Here is an 18,889-nt window from a genome sequence, read left to right as displayed (position 1 = left end):
GGTAGTATTGTTATTATTACTATTATTATTGTTACTGTTGTTGTTCTACTGTTATTATTATTATTATTATTATTATTATTATTATTATTATTATTATTATTATTATTATTATTATGTGTCTAAGTAATCTTGAATGAAGAAGAAAGGAGATATGAATCTGGAAATGAAAATAAGGAAGAGAGAAAAATTTGAAAGATTAGGAATTTAATTGAGAAATTAGAGTTTTAATTTGAAAATTGAAATCCTAAATTTTAAATGATGCAACATCATTAGTTACAGAGGCTCTGTTTGCATTTCGTTTGCCACATCAGATATTTTCATTAACGAAAATGTCTCTCTAGACATCTGGCTATTTCGTGCACGTTTTTTAATTATTAAAGGTTATTTTTGTCAATAACAAAAATGGAGGTCATTATTGTTTGTTTCTGAATAATTTAGAAGCATTTTTAGTAGTTAACCCTTTATTTATTTGTTATTATAAAGATGAGTCACCGAACAGTATACTCTAGTCCAAGACACAGACACTGTTTCTGCCTTTTCTAATTTAAACGCGTAGAACAAAGAAAAAAAAGTAAAGAATTTTCTTTTTTCTTTTGGGTTAAACACCAAACTAAAATAAAAAAAATGGGGAAAAGTTTGGCCAGAAATTAATTTACAAATGGAGAAAAAAATAGTGTAAGTCAATAATATTGGATCATGGTGTGTTTTGCAAAAATGTGGATTGCAAAACGATACACCTGCAAATTGCAACATGCGTTTGTCAATAACAACAAATTAAAAAAAATAAGAAAAAAATTATAGGTCTTGCAATAGAAAAAATGGATGCATGCTCGAAACATGTCCCCCAAGCTCTGCTCGTTTGACCAGCTTTTCATGGGATGAAGCAAAACGCAACCTGCATTTTGCAGTTGCACCGCATTGAACGTCCATGCATGTGCGACACGTATACTCTCCTTTGATTGCTTTTCTTCTTTTCTCCTTTATATGCCTATTGCTCCATTTGCATTTTGCATAGCATTATGTTGAGCTTCTTCGTGTGCGAGAGGAAAGGTGAAGAACTTGAACTTCTCTTCATCTTTAGCATAAGTTTTTTTTTTTAATTTTAAGTTAATTAAAATGGTTCGTGATTTTACATTAATTGCGAAGCATATTAGTGAACATATGGATAATCCTCCATATGTAAATTTTTTTTATCTTTTTATTAGTATTATATTATTATTGTTACTGTTATTATTATTGTTATTATTACTGTTATTTATTATTATAATTATTATTACTGGTAGTATTGTTATTATTACTATTATTATTGTTACTGTTGCTGTTGTTGTTGTTGTTGTTGTTGTTACACATAGTAGTATACTATTGTTGTTACTATTATTATTACTATTATTATTATTGTTGTTGTTGTTGTTGTTGTTGTATTAATAGACTATTAATTTTTTTCTTCTGCATGCTACCAAGAGTTTATTGCCCAAAAAATTTGATCCGCTCGAAACCTATACTGACATAACTGTTTTCGCCTTAGCAACAACTAGGTTCCATCACGTTTCGCGAATAGGTGAAGTGAAAGGACATTCTGCACTGTTGAGTGTTTTGGTGGAGCGATGGAGGCCGAAAACTCATACATTCTGCTTTTTAGTTGGTGAAGTGACTGTCATCCAAGAAGACGTCACACATATTTTTGGCCTGCCAATTAATGGATACCTTGTGACGGGTGGAATGGGCAGTAGTCACTCATTCTTGGTGGAGAATTGCAAAGCAGTTTTTGGTAGGCAGCCCGGTCCGCATGATCACACGTTGAGGAAGGTAAACCTAGCATGGGTTCGATAATATAGAGATAGCGAACCATTAGATACCTAAGAGTCTATTAAGCGGTATGTTCGGGCTCACATATTCTGCTTGGAACTGTTGTGTTTTCAGACAAATTGACAAATTCTGCCAACTCGAAATTCTTACCTTTTCTTCGAGATTTCCATCGCATTCGAAATTATCGTTGGGGTCAACTTTTTTGGCATATCTATATAGGTCATTGTGTCATTCCTCGCGATACAACTATAAAGATCATGGGAGCGTATGCAGTGAATAGGACCAGTTCCTCACGGTGAACTTCCAGTTATTAGCGTTCCAATAGGGTAACGGTAATACTTATCGTCATTATTATTATTGTTTGTTGTTGTTGTTGTTATTATTATTGTTGTTGTTGTTATTGTTATTGTTGTTATTATTGTTATTATTGTTATTATTATATTGATTATGACCAATGTAAACTAATTTAGATGGAGTCATTGGTGCCGACTAAGAGATTATGTGCGAAGTTCCACAACATAATTTAGGCAACCACTAGATAACATGGGTGTGAATGACGTACGTTTTAACGATTTTTGTTAAGAAGTTTTTTATATTTAATAATTTAACTGTTTTTCGTATTTATTTTTGTGCAATTTATATAGAGGCCATATATCGGAGTTAATGTTCCTAAGGACTTATCCTTACATCAGCATGTGTGCTCCACAAAGCTTCCATTGGTGTCATTCGAGTGTATAGAATGGCACCCAACAGACAAAGTAAGATGCCAATTTGATCGTGTACAACTTTCACCAGAGGAAGCATTTCGGATTGGAAAAGATCATTGCAAATGGTTGACCGGAACACAAAACCATGACTAGAGGGAAAGGAACAAAGTTTGGGTCGATATATGAAATTCTCATCGCTATAATGCACTGCAAACAAGAGATGAAATTGTCGACTTTCACCCTTTCCCGGTGTACTATGATTGGTACATACAACAGTATGGCAATCATCTAAGGTTGTCAGATAGAGTTGCGCATGTAGATCCCGGGGCGAATCAACCACATCCCGTCCCCCCGGGCCACCACCTATACCGCATCAGTTTCCCTATTATGAGCAACAACAACCATTTTCAGTATATGAGTAACAGTATCAGTTTCCGGCTTATGAGCAACAATATCAGTTTCTGGTATATGAGCAACATCATCAGTTTTTGGCTTATAAGCAACAACTTCAATATCCAACTTACGAGCAACAACATCAGTTTCCAAGTTATGAGCAACATCAATTTTCTTTTTACCCACCATAGTCGGAACCGAAACCATAACTAAAACCGAAATCAGAACTGGAACTAGAACCGAAACCACAACAACAGCCTCTAGTAGAGCCCGTACATACCATAATCGGTATTCCAGCAGAAGAAAATTTCAGTCCGTTGAACCCATTTGGTGCATCAGTTTATCTCAGACACTGAGAGAGACCGAGGCATTCTTTCATTTATCTCAACAAAGTCTGATGCTTCTAAACTGTCTGTTGGTCATTACTGCTTCTCACCTCATGCTAGTGACTTTTTGATGGATCGACCAGAACGAAAACACCATTCATCGAGGGTTGAACCACCACATACGACTGCATCACCACGTACAGAATTTTTTGATTTGAATGAATGTCCACAACATTAAGAGGGTTTCGAAGAGGATGATATGTAGCACGAGTATTATTACAGTAGAGTGAGTGCTCAAGACGTGAGTGTTTTTGGGATTTATGATGTCGGCAAAGCTAATAGGGCAGATGTCAGTGCTTCTGAGAGTTGTGGGGGTGGTATACCTAGTGGTTAGGATGCGCGTTCTTGATGAGCGGATATTTTATATGCTTTTTGGCATCATTTTCATATAGTTTTTAGTATGTTTTGTTTAAGTTTTATTATGTTTTCATAGGTTTTAGTGCAAAATTCACATTTTTTTATTCTACTTTGAGTTTGTGTGTTTTTATGCAATTTCAGGTATTTTCTGGCTGAGATTGAGGAGCTGGAGCAAAAGTCTGATTCAGAGACAGAGAAAGCACTACAGATGCTGTCTGGATCTGACCTCCTTGCATTTAAAAGAGCTTTTCTGGAGCTACAGAAGTCCAAATGGAGCATTCTCGATAGCTATGGAAAGCTAACATTCAAATCTTTCCAGCAATGTATGATATTCCATATTTTGCTTCAGAATTAAAGCCCCAAAACTGGAGTTCAATGCCAGCTTCCTACCCTATTCTGGCGTCCAACGTCCAAAGGAGAAGAGACCAGTGTCCAACGCCCATAAAGGACCCCCTAGCCAGCGTTCAATGCCCTAGAGGAATCCTTACACGTGGATCTCAATCAAGCTCAGCCCAAACACTCACCAAATGGGCCCCAGAAGTGAATTTTAGCACTAAAAGACTGTTTTACCCTTCTTATGTAATCCTTAGACATTAGTCTAGTATTTGTTTGAGAAATTTTACATATTCAAAGGGGAGACCTTCCTTATTTTCGATTTCTATATTGTATTTTCTATCAGTATGAGTTTTTAAACCTCCTAGGTTGGGGGGGGAGCTCTACTGAGTTTTATGGATTAATAAAGTACTATTGTTCTATCACAATTCGTGTTTGATTCTCTATTCTAAGATGTATATCCATTCTTCATCATTATGAATGCGTTGAACCGGCACAAAGTTATCTCATTCTAAAAGTGTTCAGAGTGAGTATTTCATCGGATAATGACGAACCACCAGCTTGATCATACATCTCTTAGACGGCTAATCCACGACTTTGTTGGGGACTTCTTGAGACACCAGTTTAGCCGTGGTACAGGGAGATTAGAGTCTCTGTGGTAGAGGCTAGAACTAAAGGAGAAACATTCTTTGATCTGAAAGATTTGACCTTGTCTGTGGCGTTTTAAGTAGGATCACGAAAGAGAATAAACTGCAGGAGCTTCACCTTCAATCAGACTAGATCCGTACTAACCCTTGGGTTCAGCTGGAGGAGCATTGGTGATCTTGTAAGAAAGACCTTTATCACATACAGTCTGCCATAGAAGAAATCATGCACAGTTGGAGTAGACAGTAAGACCGGATTAATTCAAAAGAACAAAGCATCTCCAAGCCTTAACCATCTTCTTATCATTGCAAACACACCATTAACCTAGTAACGTTTTATTTATTTTCTTTTTATGCATTTAAACAAATCCAACAACTTTTCTATCCGCCTGACTAAAATCTATAAGATAATCATAGCTTGCTTCAAATCACAATCCTCGTGGGATCAACCCTGACTCACTCAGGTATTACTTGGACGACCCAGTGCACTTGCTGGTTCAGTTGTACGAAGTGTGGCAATTCGTGCACCAAGTTTTTGGCGCCGTTTTTGGGGATTGTTCGAGTTTGGACAAATTAACGGATTATCTTGTTGCTTAGATTAAGTACTTTTTACTTTTGTTTTGAATCATTTATTTTTCCTTTCAAAAATATTTTCAAAACCTTTTCTATTTTTGGCTATGTATTTTCTTTTGATTTTCTTACTTTGAGTCTTACCTATTTCTTGTTTTCTTTATCAAAAAATTTTTCAAAAATTTTTATTTTCTTTATTAATCTTTATCTTTTGTTTGAATATTTTGTTCTTGTTCTTGTTCAGGTTTTAAATTTCTTGTTTCTTTTTCCAAAATTTTTTCAAAAGTAGTGTCTTTTGTTTGAGTCTTGTGTCAATCTTTAAGTTTGGTGTCTTATTGAATCTTTTCTTTTAAAATTTCAAAAATTGTGTGTTTGGTTTTCAAAATTTTTAAGTTTGGTGTTCTTTGCATGTTCTTGTTTTCTTTGAATCCTTCGAGTTTTGTTCTCGGTGTTCTTCTTGATCTTCAAAGTGTTCTTGTTTTTCTTCTTGTTTTGATCTTTAAAATTTTAAGTTTGGTGTCTTTAGGTGTTTGGCTTTGAAATTTTCGAAATTGTGACTTTAGATCTAAAAATTTTTAAGTTTGGTGTCTTTTAGTTGTTTTTCTCTTTCTTTATTAATTCAAAAAAATAAAAAAATATCTTTTCTATCTTTATTTTAAAAATATTTTCAAAAATTACAAAAAGATTTTCAAATTTTAATTTCAAAATCACTATCTTATCTTATCTTAATTTCAAATCTTTTCAAAAATCATATCTTTTTCAAATCACTATCTTATCTTTCTATCTTTCTTTAAAATTCAAAAATCTTATCATATCTTAATTCAAATTCAAATTTTAAAATTCAATTTTAAAAATTCAAAATTTCAAATTTCAAAATCGAATCTTTTTCAAAAATCAAATTTCAAATCTTATCTCTTTCAAATCTTTTTCAAATCTTTTAAAATTCCTATCTTATCTTTTCTAATTTCAATTTTCAAAATCAAATCTTTTTTAAATCTTTTTAACATCTATCTTATCTTTTCAAATTTCAAATTTTAAATTCAAATCTTTTCTAATATTCTATCTTATCTTGTTTTCAAATCTTTCTTAATTAGTTAGTTGTTTTCTCTTTCTTCTTTTTCAAAACTAACTAACTAATTCTTCTCTCTCCTATTTCCGAAAATTCTCTTCTACTTCTCTCTCTTCTATTTTCGAAAATTCATCAATTAATTTTCAATTCTTTTTAATTAATTAGCTTCTATTTTTGAATTTGAATAAATAAATAAAATAAAAACAAAAATATTTTAATTCTAGTTTCTTTTTTTACTTCTAATTTTCGAATTCTTCTTCCATCTTTATTTGAATTCTTCATCTCATTCTTCCATCTTCTTCTTCTTTCTTCTTCATATCTTACAGGGAGTTCTCTATACTCTGACATAGAGACTCCCATTTTTCTTTGTCTCTTATTTATGCATGCAGGAACACCAAGGTGACTATGAGTCTGAAGTGGAATGTGCAGGCCAGGAGACTTCTGGACCCCGACACAGATCTTACTCCTTATTTCTGTGGAGGAGGTATCAATGCACCCCCTATCAGAGCAAGAAACTTTGAGATCAACCCACAACTGATCACCCTAGTGTTGTAGAAGTTCCAATTTCATGGACATCCACAGAAAGACCCCAGTAGATTCATCTCTGACTTCCTATAGTTCTGTGACATTGCAGAGACCAATGGAATAGACCCTAAATTTTACAAGCTAAAACTATTCCCATTTTCTTTGAGATTGAGCAATAGATTGGTGGAATATTGTACCCAAAAGAAGTGTGAACACATGGGATAAGGTTGTTAACAATTTCCTGAACAGGTTCTCTCCCTCACAGAGATTAACTAATCTAGTGACAGATGTTCATACCTTTAGGCAGAAGGAGAGTGAGTCTCTCCATGATGCTTGGGAAAGGTACAAGCTGATGTTCAGGAATTGCCCTCCCCATATGTTCTCCAGATGGAGCAAGACTATCATCTTCTATGAAGCCATCTCTGAGATAGCCAGGAAGACAGTAGATCACTTTGCAGGTGGTTCTCTGTACTTTGTAGAGACACATGAAGAGGCAGATGAGCTCATTGGAATAGTTGCCAACAACCAGCACTTATACTCCTGTGAGGAGACCCTAGTTAGGACAGAAGTTCTAGACATGGAGACTGTAGCCGCACCCCCTGCTGAGATTTATAATGCTCCTAGTGATATGAGTGGTAACCACCCTCGAATAGACATTCATACCCATGACCAGTGGACACCTGAGCAGGGTAATATTCCTCTTACTGAGTTGTTTGAGGAGGTGCATCCCTATAGGGCATTCACAGAAAGCTTGATGCTCTCTTGGAAGGAGACCTTAAAAGAAGGTGGAATAGTAGTCTTCACCAAGGAGGCCAAACTTCAGGAGCATGCTACTGAAGGACTGAAGGCAATCAAGGACCAGGAGGATATTGAGAATTCTAGTGAGCACGCCCCTACAGAGGAGAAGGAACCTCGAGTTGAATCTTCTCTGGGTGTGCAAGTGGAGCCTGTGACTCCCACAGAGCACGCCCTTGCAGAGGTGAAAGAACCTCAAGAGCTACCTTTCCTAGGTATGCAGAAAGAACCAGCAAATGAGCAGTTGGCTCATTTCCCAGTAGCCCTTAAGGAGCTACAAGTCAATATCTCTGTTGCAAAGGTATTGGGAAAAAAGACCCCTATACGACCTGTCCAAAAGAAATTCTTTTTGAAAAGAAGGACCTAAGGGGAGATAAAATAGAGGTACTTACTGAGAAGTACAGTATCCTAGTTCAGAATGAGCTGCCAAGGAAGATGCCAGATCCAGGGAGCTTTCAAATCCTATGGACTACTGGAAAGATCACTTTTGACAAAGCCCTGTATGATCTTGGCTTAAGTTTAAATCTGATACCTTCATCTATGATAAAGAAGCTTGGAATCCAAGAGGCACAAGAAACAAGGATTACCTTGCATGAGGACTGGATGGTGTTCAAGGTTCTTGACCCTCCATTACCCCCTAACAAGGGAGGCACTTGCATAAAGAATTCAGTAATCAAGCCTCCTCCCTTGGATGGAACCAATTCAATCCCTCCTAAGACCAAACATAAGTTTGGTGTTGGATGTACACTATCCACCAAGGAGGAAGGCCCCAAAAGGATGATACCTAGGGGCTGGAAAAATAAAAATATCCATACTGAAGGCTTTTCACCATGAAAAATGGTAATGTTCACTTATCTCATCATGGTATTCATCATGGAAGAGGGAAGTGGCAAAAAGGGACACCGACATATTGCTGCAAGCCCAACCCTGCCTCATGCAGTGAACAAGATCCTGTCTCTTAAGCGTCTTATGCTAATCCATGAGAGCACAGGAAGGACGCTCCCAGTAAGGAGTAAGAATTTATTCCTCTATGACTATCTTCCTCATTGAAAGGAGCTGTCCGTCAAGCTAATGTATTAAAGAAGTTCTTGTTGGGAGGCAACCCAACCATGAGTAGAGTATTTCTATTCTTATTTCTTTCTTTTATTTTCATTTGAGTTTATTTTAGTTTTTTTTAGAGTTTTCCCTTGCTTTTTAATGTTTGTGATCATGTGCAGTAGTTAGAACAGAAACAGAAACAGTCAGAGTTGGAAACAGAACACATTGGAGCAAAAATCTAGCTGGCGTTGAACGCCAGACAAGGAGCCAGAGCGGGCGTTCAACGCCCTCTGGGGAGCAACAAGCTGGCGTTGAACGCCAGCCAGGGAGCTAGGCTGGGTGTTCAATGCCCAAAAAGGCAGAAGACCTGGCATTGAACGCCAGGAAGGAGGTTCCTCCTGGGCGTTCAACGCTACAAATGGGAGGCAAGCTGGCGTTGAATGCCAGCTATGGTGCACAAGCTGGGCGTTCAACGCCCATAAGGAGGGCAGGGAATTTGAATTCCCTAGCCTCTCAGGACCAGTAGGTCCCACAGAATCTCCACATACTCCACCTTCTTCTACCCTATTCTTCTCTATTGTTCATATTTGCTCGAGGACGAGCAAAACTCTTAAGTTTGGTATTGTAAAAGCTTTGATTTTTGACTTCTACCACTCCTAAGTATGGCACCAAAAACTGGTGAAACCTCAAGGAAGAGGAATGGAAAGGCACTTGCCCCCACATCCCTCACCTCATTTGTCACCTATGTAATTCAGTTGGAATTGTCATAGAAGAGGACAAGTCCATCACTAAAAGATGGATGGAGCATGTTAGAGAGCCGGCACATGGACTACAGCAAGAGCATGTGGAGCCGCCTCAATAGAAATCCCTGAGATGCCTCAAGGGATGTATTTTTCTCCTCAAAAAATTTTTTTTGGGATCAACTGAATACTTCTCTGGGAGAGTGGAGCTCAAACGTGGAGCAACTGAGGTTGGAACATTAAGAGCACTCCACCATCCTCCATGAAATAGAGAAGATCAAAGGGCTATGAGGGAAGAACATCAAAGACAAGGGCGTGACATTGAAGAGATCAAGCACTACATTGGATCCTCAAGGAGGAGTAGTAGCTGCCATCACTAAGGTGGATTCGTTCTCTTAATTCCCTTTTCTTATGTCATTTTTCTATTTTCTGTTATGTTTTATTGTCTGTTCTCGTGTTCTTATTGCATGATCATTTCTATCTATGTCTTAAGGCTATAAAATTTTCCATATATCTCTCACCTTACTTAAAATAAAATTTTATTTGAAAAGAATTGATAGATACATGAATTTTGAGTTCTATAATAAGAAAAGTCAATTATTTTGATGTGGTGGCATTGCTTTTATTTTCTGAATGTATGAATAAATCGTGCATAGTTGAAGTTGGAATTAAGAATGTTGGCTCTTAAAGAATGATGAAAACGGAAAAGTATTATTGGTAATATGAAAAATCTAAATAAATTGATTCTTGAAGCAAGAAAAAGCAGCAAAAAGAAAAAAGAAAAAGCATGTTGCAAAAAAAAAAAGAGAGTTATAATTCCTAGATTCAAAAATTTGAGTGATAGTTTAGTGATAATATATATGTTCTTTCTGAACCAAAGGAGGGCAATGATATCAGGATTTTTGAAAATATGTCTAATCTCTTCCATTCACTCTCTAGACGTCTCTCTATTAGGGGATCTTCTTCACCTTCTTCCTCCACCTCTTCACCCCATTCTCCCCACAATCCTCTTACTGAGAAAGTAACTCGGCCTGAGAAACTTTCTCCCAAACACAATATCTTCGAAGAAGAAGTGTGCTTCGAAGATATCAATCAAGCCATAGACAATTGGGAAATACCCAAAATCCATCAAGATGAGTTATATGTCCCTGATGATAACAAAAGAAAATCGGATTACATTATCAAAACCGTTGAAAATAATATTCCTCTAGGACCAGACTCCGGCGAGGAATTCCATCTTTTAACTAAGCAATCTGTTAGAGAGCATGCCCGTCACTACAAATATCTTCACATAGGGTGTGTCCAGGTAGCTGTCAAACCTCTCATTAGAGAAGGTCTTAATGCTTCCATCCTTATGTGTCTTAGAGATATTAGGCACAATAATTTCCAAGATTCCTTAATCGGAACAGTAGAAACAAGCCTAGGACACGGTTCGATTTACTTCAACTATTTCCCAAACAAAATAGTCAGTTTGTTAGATATCAACATCCTTGACTCTCTTTTCCTAAACATCTGAATTCATGGTCTTAACATGAAGGAAAGATCTATCCCAGCCGCTTTAATCTATAGGATTCACTACAAGGTTATGAACACTTGTAATTCTAGAGTCCTTCTTAAATCCAGTGATCGTGAAACTGCTTTGTTTGTCACAGACATGACAAAGGTCAACGTCACGATCCCAAGGCTCATAAAGTGGGATGAAATTGACCTCCTTCAGTCATGGTCAATTGATAGAGCCATTTCAACGTAACCTAGACAAGCACCTCTCTTACGAGAAATAAAACAGGATGAATCAGGAAGAGTAGAGATTTTCTTTGACAGACAAAACTCTTTTTCTTCTAGATCTGAAGCAGGAACATCTAATGATTTTGCTTCAGCAAGAAAATATTTTTCTGTGACTTCGCAATCTCAGTTTTCAAGTAAATTCCCAGATCTGTAAATTCTGGAATTAATATTTCTGGGGTACAAAATAATTCAAATATTTCTCAACCATTTTATCAAACTGATGATGATGTTGATTTACAATCTATTCAATCTCCAACATATTCTTCTATGAATGATGATGCCCATGAGTAGCACAGAATTTATTATAAATAAAGAAGCCATACGTAAAAATCTTTACTCTAAGGAGTATGATCTCCATAGAGAATGGTATTTACGTACTAACGTACATATACAGCTTCTCAAATCTCATCATTTAAAGAAAAATATTACAGTTTTCTCAATGAGGTCAGAATGCATATTCCTTTCTTTGAATGGTTTCATGCTTATTTCATCAAAAACAATATCAATTATCCTTTTAAAAATAAAAAACTTTCGTCATTAGCAAATGTTATTTCAACCTGGAAAGTTAAAGATGGAAATTTAATCAGATCTGAGTTTCCTCCAAAAGGATCTTTCGTTATTTCAAATACGGAAGGACGTAACCCAGTTATGGCCTCTTCATTTAAAACAAAAAACGTAGATGAAGCTGTCGCCCCAAAAGACATTAAAAATCTCATTGAACAATCAAACTACACCAATAGGTTTTTACAATGTTTGGGTGACAACCTTTCATCTTCAGGATCTCATTTGACTTTGAAAAATGTCTCTGAAGCCTCTACTTCCAAACCTATTGAAAAATCCCTTTTTAAACCTTTCAAAATGAGTAGCAAGGCTAAACAGAGTCTTAAAACTTCTATTTTAAAACAAGAATCTAGTGATTCTGAAGTCATGCAAAAGATTGACCAACTTTTAACTCGACTTAGTACTATCCTTAAAACTCCTACAAACTCTGGTGAATCTACATCTCGTATACAAACTCGCTCATCTAAGGCCATTAACTCCCTTGGCCAAGATTATAATGAGTCTTCTTCTGACAAAAGTGATGATTCTGACAAATTAACTCTCAAAATTAGCCTAATTATGACCAATTCTATGACTAAGTGGAAAGGTTTAACCAAACCCTTTGCGCTTAGTTATAATCGTATGTCTGCCCCTGATCTAGCTCGAACAAAGGGAACTAGGTTTTGTCAGCTTCAATGCCAATAATGTCTATGAATAGAATATAGATGGCAAAATCGAATACAACATCATGAGTATGCTTCAGCATATGACCATGGTAGGCACAGCCTATCAAGCTGCTCATGAAACCTCTGAGGAAGCAATAGCCAATGTTATTGTTTCTGGGTATCTCTGGTCAACTCAAAGGTTGGTGGGACAACTAACTTTCTGATGACCAAAAATAATTAATCTTTTTTGCTATAAATGTTAATGATCAAAACGAACCCATCCTTGGAGATGACGGGGAACCTATCCCTGATGCTGTTAACACCTTAATCTTTACTATAGCAAGCCACTTCATAGGTGACCCTTCTCTTTGGAAAGATCGTTCTGCTGAATTACTTTCCAATCTCAGATGCCAAACTTTGTCTGACTTTAGATGGTATAAGGACACCTTCCTTACCAGGGTCTACACCAGAAAGGACAGTCAGCAACCATTCTGGAAAGAAAAATTTCTAGCCGGACTTCCCAAATCCCTGGGAGATAAAGTAAGGGACAAAATTCGTAGCTTAACTCCAGACGGAATAATACCCTATGACGAGTTAAGTTATGGGCAACTTATTTCATTCATCCAAAAAGTTGCTCTAAATATTTGTCAAGATGATAAAATCCAACGACAACTTGCTCGTGAGAAAACACAAAATCGTATCGATTTGGGAACTTTCTATGAACAATTTGGTCTTCCTACTTGCCATCCAAGGAAATCTAAAAGACCATCCAATCAAAAAGTTTTTAAACCTAATCCTGAAAAGAACTTCAAGAGATCTAGAAAAGGTTTTCAAAACCCTAAGAATGAGAAAAGTTTTCAAAAGAACTTCCAAAAGTATCCCTAGAAAAACCCCATTATTTGCTATACATGTAAAAAACCAGGACATGTTAGCAAATACTGTAGGTTGAAAGGAAAGATTAATAATCTGAACCTTGATCCTCAGATTGAGGAACAGATTAACAATCTTTTAATCGAAAATTCAGATGATGATTCTGGACTAGAATTCTCGGATGATATCAATAATATCCAAGTTGATGATATTGAATCTTTCTCAAATTCCGATGTCAAGCAAATTAATGTTTTATCCAAAGATCAAGATCTCCTATTTGATGCTATCGAGGTTATTGAGGATCCAGAACAAAAGAAAGACTTTCTTTTGAAATTAAAAAAATCTTTACAAAAGGAAAAGAAACCCAAGAACCTTGTCCTTAGTAATAAATATGATGTCAAACCCATCTTCAAAAAATTAAAAAAACAAGTTATCCATCCTATAACCATTCAAGATCTCCATACTGAGGTCAACAACCTTAAAAAGAAAATTCGAGAGGTCAAAAGAAATCAAGACAATCATCAACTCATTCTCTCTTAATTAATGCAAGAAGAAGAGTCTAATGATGAAGAACTTGATACTCTTATAAACCAACCTGAGTTTTCTGAAAAACAAGAAAATGAAATTTCTAACGATAATGATGGAAAAGAAATCCTAAGAATAATAAACATATTTTCCTTTATGAAATGTCGTATTAATATCCGGATTGTTGTTAAAGATTTTGTTCTTGAAACCATAGCACTTTTTTACTCAGGTGCAGATTCAAATTGTATTAAAGAAGGTCTGATTCCCACAGAGTATTTTGAAAAGACTATTGAACGTCTTAGCTCGATAACGGGTGAAAGACTAAATATCAAATTCAAATTATCCAATGCTTTTGTTGAAAAGGGTAATCTTAGGATTCCGACCAATTTCATCATAGCAAAGGATATAAAAAATGATGTAGTCCTGGGGATGCCTTTTATAATCTTTTTGTATCCATACCTAGCAGATTTTTCTGGAATTACTTCTTATGTGGGTGGACAGGAAACTTTCTTTGAATTTTTAGACTCACCAATCAAAAATCTCTGAACCTAATTGAATCCAAAACCAAACAGATTTATTTTTTGAAAGAAGAAATCTCTTTCAAAACCCTTGAATCCCAACTTTCCCAACCAAGGATTCAAGATAAAATAAAAAAAATCTTTCAAACCAAATTGAAAAGTCTATCTGTTCTGATTTTTCTCATGCCTTCTGGAAAAGGAAAGAACACATTGTTGATCTTCCCTATGAAAAAGGGTTCAAAGAATCACAAATCCCTACAAAAGTCTGCCCCATTCAAATGAATGAGCAGCTTTTGCAGCATTGCCAAAAGGAAATTAAAGATCTTTTGGACAAGGGATTAATTCGTCTAAGAGTCATTGGTCCTGCTCAGCTTTTATGTCAATAAGCAATCTGAGATAGAACGAGGAACCCCCAGGTTTGTCATCAATTACAAACCTTTGAATCAAGCTTTATAGTGGATTCGTTATCCTATCCCAAACAAAAACGATTTGCTCAATAGGCTAAACTCAGCAAATATCTTTTAAAATTTGATATAAAATCGGGTTTTTGGCAAATCCAAATCAAAGAATCTGACAGATATAAAACTGCATTTACAGTTCTATTCGGACAATATGAATAGAATGTAATACCGTTTAGTCTGAAAAATGCCCCATCTGAATTTCAAAAAATCATGAACGATATTTTTAACCCATATTCAAACTTTGCAATCATTTATATAGATGATGTCTTAATCTTCTCTCAAACTTTAGCAGAACATTTCAAACATGTTAAAACTTTTATGTACATCATCCAGAAAAACAGACTTGCTATTTCCAAATCAAAAATTGTCCTTTTTCAAACAAAAGTTCGTTTTCTTGGTCATATAATTTCCCAAGGAACAATAACCCCAATTGAAAGATCAATTTTGTTTGCTGAAAGTTCACAGACTATATCCTTGACAAACCTCAGCTCCAGAGGTTCCTAGGATGTCTTAATTATGTCTCGGAATTCATCCCAAATCTTAGCAATCTTATTAAGCCTCTTCATGATAGGCTTAAGAAAAATTCTCTACCATGGATGGACAAACATTCTGAAATCATCAGATTCCTTAAACCCAAAGTTCGTAATCTTTCTTGTCTTTACCTACCTGTTCCTCATGCATTCAAAATCATTGAAACAGATGCATCTGATTTAAAATATGGTGGTATCTTAAAACAAAAATTACATGACAAAGAATGTATCATTGTATTTACATCAAAATATTAGAATAGTACTCAACAAGTCTATTCCACAATCAAAAAGGAAATTCTAGCCATAGTTTTGTGCATCACAAAATTTCAATCTGATTTACTCACTAAAAAATTTTTGGTCCAGGTTGATTGCAAATCGGCCAAAGAAGTTTTACAAAAAGATGTTAAAAATCTTGCATCAAAACAAATTTTTGCCAGATGGTAAGCTATCTTAAGAGTTTTTTAGTTTGATATTGAGCACATTAAGGGCAACTCAAACTCTCTCCCTGACTTTCTCACACGTGAATATTTGCAGGGAATCAAGCAAGATCAAGATTCCTAGAAAGGCAATTATCGCCTCTTCAAGAGGAAGAGGCAAAAGCATTCGATTAGCCCTTTCAGGGCCATCCAAGCAATCTCAATCTGATCATGAATCTGGATCTTCTACCCAACAACTCTCCAAAAAACCAACCCAACAATCTGTTAAACCAATAGCCCATCAACCCAAGCAAACTAAGGCAGATTACGCCTTCCCAATCCAAACCCTTTTGGCCTTACAAGACCAATGTATCACCAAAATCAACAAAAAAAACTTGGGCTGATATATGTAGTGAGTCAGATGAAGAAGTTGACCTATCCCAGCTCATATCCTAAGTAGCCAACCAAAAAATAATCGCACACAAACCAAAAGAAAAAGCCATAACACTAACACCACAAACATCCTCAATCACAATAAAACAACAAAAGGCCCAAACCAACTACATCCCTACAAACAAAATTTCAAATATCATCCAAATGGAACCCGAATTTCGGGATGAATCACCAAACAAAGTTATTCCAAAAATCTTTCCTACCGGATTCCATTTCAAACCTATCTCACCCAACAAAACTCGCCAGTTTTATGAGTTCATTTTAGTAGATACTGACTCAGTATCTATTAAACACTATAAAGACAAAACCAATCCTGAACTCATAACCCATTCTACAATCCAAATCCTCATAGTCATGACCCCTAAACAATTTGGGAACAATCTAAATAAAAATCAAAAGTTTTCTCAAAATTATGACCCAATAAGTTTTAATTATTGGGATTACATGGAAGCCTGGACTAAAATATTTTGGTTTCAAAATACTCAGTACAGACATTCATGGCTAATTTATTTTAAAAGAAATTCAAACTATGTTTTTCCAAATTAGCTCTACCAATGGTGGGACTCCTTTGGACCAATTCCAGAAATCCTACCCTCACCTACCGATGAAGGGTACAAATTATTTCAATCAAAATTTGACATTCAGGAAACATGCGTTCCTGTAATGTTAAAATTTTTCTCAGTCTTCTCATTATCCTGGGTTTTCTCCTAGCGATACCAATATACAAAACCGGACCATCCTAAAGCATTCCCAATCTTACAAAGACATGCTTATGTCAAATGATGGTCCCAATTTGATTCTTCGATGGCCTATCCTGAAAAGGTCAGAGAATGGTTCAAATCTAATCCCAAGAATCAGAAGATCTCAGATCCAGAAATGGCCTTATTTCTTAATCAAAAGGCTCAAATTCAGACAGCTCTTGCAGCCTCACAATCAAAGGAATCAATCAAGGGGAAGCTTCAACAGATCCTTCACCTACTTCAAGAAGATGAAGAATCCTCGTCTAAAGAAGAAAGTGATGACGAAGGTCAACACAGTGAAGTTCATGAAGACTGTTTCGAAGTTTGTCTAGCTGATGAATAAAATTAGAAAAAAAAATCACCGGAACTGTAGCTATAGTCTAGGTCATGTATACCGGAACTGTAGAAACAGTAAAATTTTCAATTATAAAAGGAAGCCACGTTCTCATTGTGAGGCACCCTTTCATTTACACAAACATAGAGAGAAGTTAGAGAGAGAAGCTCTGAGTGTTCTCTTGTAAGCTCTTCAGCTCCTCTTCTTTTCTCTTCTTATTTTCAATCAGTTTTCTAATAAATCTTTATCCAATTCTGCAGATTCATGTTTTTCATATTTAGCTTTCTGCATCTGCATATGTGTGCGGACTACCGCCACATCTAACTTCATACTAACTTGCATATGCGTGCGGACTACCGCCGCATCTAACTTCATATTTATTTCCTTGTTTTATATATATATATATATATGCGGAAAAAACCAAGAGAAATAAAAAGCAGAAAAAGCCAATAGCTCTTTAAATCAAAAGGTAAGAGCAAAAAGCCAATAACCCTTTAAACCAAAATGCAAGGGTAAAAGGATCCAAGACTTTGAGAATCAATGGTTAGGTGGGCCTAAAAGGAGTAAAATCTTGGCCTAAGCAGTTCAACCAAGCTGTCCCTAACTATATGCTTGTGGTGTGAAGGTGTCAAGTGAAGAACTTGAGACTGAGCAGTTAAAGTCGAGGTCCAAAGAAAAGAGTGTGCTTAAGAACTCTGGACACCTCTATAGCAAAGCTAAATCACAATCTGAAAAGGTTCACCCAGTTAAGTGTTTGTGGCATTTATGTATCCGGTGCTAATACTGAAAAACAAAGTGCTTAAGGTCACGGCCAAGACTCTAAAATTTGTGTTCAAGAATAAAAAAGAACTGAACTATTAGAGTCAATAATATCATCTAGATTCTAAGTTCCTAAAGAGACCAACACTTCTGAGTTTCAATGGATAGTGAGATGCCAAAACTATTTAGAAGCAAAAAGCTACTACGTCCCGCTCATCTAATTGAAACAGAGCTTCATTGAAAACTCTGAGATTTATTGTATCTTACTCTTCTTTTTATCCTACTTTGTTTTTAGTTGCTTGGGGATAGTTTAAGTTTGGTGTTGTGATGAGCGGATATTTTATACGCTTTTTGGCATCATTTTCATATAGTTTTTAGCATGTTTTGTTTAAGTTTTATTATGTTTTCATAGGTTTTAGTGCAAAATTCACATTTTTGGATTCTACTTTGAGTTTGTGTATTTTTATACAATTTTCAGGTATTTTCTGGCTGAAATTGAGAAGCTGGAGCAAAAGTCTTAGTCAGAGACAGAGAAAGCATTGTAGATGCTGTCCGGATCTGACCTCCTTGCATTTGAAAGAGCTTTTCTGGAGTTACAGAAGTTCAAATGCGTTCTCAACGGCTATGGAAAGCTAACATCTAGAGCTTTCCAGCAATGTATAATAGTCCATATTTTGCTTCAGAATTGAAGGCCCAAAATTGGCGTTTAACGCCAGCCTCCTGCCCTATTCTGGCGTCCAACACCCAAAGGAAAAGAGACCAGCGTCCAACTCCCATAAAGGACCTCCTAGCCAGTATTCAACGCCCTAGAGGCTTCCTTGCACGTGGATCTCAATCAAGATCAGCCCAAACACTCACCAAGTGGGCCCCAGAAGTGGATTTTAGCACTAAAAGACTGTTTTACCCTTCTTATGTAATCCTTAGACAATA

The sequence above is a fragment of the Arachis hypogaea genome, chromosome 16 (assembly GCF_003086295.3).
Source record: "Arachis hypogaea cultivar Tifrunner chromosome 16, arahy.Tifrunner.gnm2.J5K5, whole genome shotgun sequence".
NCBI classification, from domain to species: Eukaryota; Viridiplantae; Streptophyta; class Magnoliopsida; order Fabales; family Fabaceae; genus Arachis; species Arachis hypogaea.
The sequence above is the reverse complement of the archived record's forward strand: the minus strand, read 5'-3'. Positions refer to the sequence as shown.